This window comes from Aristolochia californica, unplaced genomic scaffold (assembly GCF_029961685.1).
Source record: "Aristolochia californica isolate CCGP_79_NKW_82.1479 unplaced genomic scaffold, dmAriCali1.0.hap1 SCAF_446, whole genome shotgun sequence".
NCBI lineage: Eukaryota > Viridiplantae > Streptophyta > Magnoliopsida > Piperales > Aristolochiaceae > Aristolochia > Aristolochia californica.
The window spans coordinates 20,001-21,630 of record NW_027182155.1 but is presented as its reverse complement, the minus strand read 5'-3'; positions in this window follow the sequence as shown (position 1 = coordinate 21,630).

Below are 1,630 nucleotides of genomic sequence, written 5' to 3'. Positions count from 1 at the left end.
ATGCATGGCTTAATCTTTGAGACAAGCATATGACTACTGGCAGGATCAACCAGGTAGCATCCGTCCGCAACCGCGACGCTGCGACCCCACCGGCGCTCCGCACACGTGAGGGGCCACAAGGCATCGACGATCGAGCGCAAGGCACCGAAGCAAGAGGGGGCAATCGCCGCCAAACCAAAGTCCCACAGGACTTCACAATCCACCTGGGTCCAAAGCACACCGGAGTCCGATGCTCCGAGCCACGCAGCACACAAGGCTGGGGCAAGGAAGCAACAAGACAGGCCAATGCCCGCCTCGAACCTGTCAACCAGGCCCAAAGGCGGGTTCCAAACAGAATCGCACGACCAAAATACCACATCAAGGTAGCAAACAAGCAACCGAAAATCCCTCCAAATATGCAAACAGCAAACGAGGGGACCACCGTTCGGCGGGTGGAGGGTGGTGTACATGCAGTTGGCGACTCAAACGGTCGGGAGCACCACACGCGAAAATCCAACATTCGCCACTCACACGTGTCACGGTCCGCACGCACGGAGCACCGACCCACGCATGACCTGGAAGCACGGCGCAAAAGCAAACCGGGCAAGCAGGCCAATGACAGGAGACGTTGCACCGTACGGTCCCGCAAAATAACGTGCAAACAAGAGAACGCAACCAAATGGGGCCGTAGAAGCGGGGCACATGTGCGGGAAAACTGGCAAGAACCAGCAACTCGCCTAAACAAAGGACACGGGAACTAGCAAAAACGAGACACCGCCAGCAACAAGGGGCACGGATTGAGGTAGCAACAGGAGCAAAACAAACGGGCGCCACAGGGGCAACGGCGACAAGGGACTGGGAACTCGGTCCGAGGAGGGCAGTAGGCGCCTGGGAGCAAAACAAACATGAAAGGGGACGAGGGAGGGACACGCGCGCCCGTTTCGCCAACCACCCGTGCACACTCGCCTGGGCAGCTGGTCACATGCGTCGCTCAAAGGCATTTTGCAGGCCAGCACCGGCGGATGCACGGGTCAAGCGGGACGGGACGAGCGCAGGGCTAACTTTTGCCGGCACACAAAAACACGAACCCGAAAAAGGCAAAAAAGGGACATACGCACTGGCGACACGCCCGTTTCGCCTGCCACCCGTGCACACTCGCCTGGGCAGCTGGTCACATGCGTCGCTCACAGGCATTTTGCAGGCCAGCACCGGCGGATGCACGGGTCAAGCGGGACGGGACGAGCGCAAGGCTTGCTTTTGGTGGCACACGAAAACACGAACCCGAAAAAGGGACATACGCACTGGCGACACGCGCGCCCGTTTCGCCTGCCACCCATGCACACTCGCCTGGGCTGCTGGTCACATGCGTCGCTCATAGGCATTTTGCAGGCCAGCACCGGCGGATGCACGGGTCAAGCGGGACGGGACGAGCGCAGGGCTTGCTTTTGGCGGCACACGAAAACACGAACCCGAAAAAGGCGAAAAAGGGACATACACACTGGCGACACGCACGCCCGTTTCGCCTGCCACCCGTGCACACTCGCCTGGGCTGCTGGTCACGTGCGTCGCTCACAGGCATTTTGCAGGCCAGCACCGGCGGATGCACGGGTCAAGCGGGACGGGACGAGCGCAGGGCTTGCTTTTGGCGGCA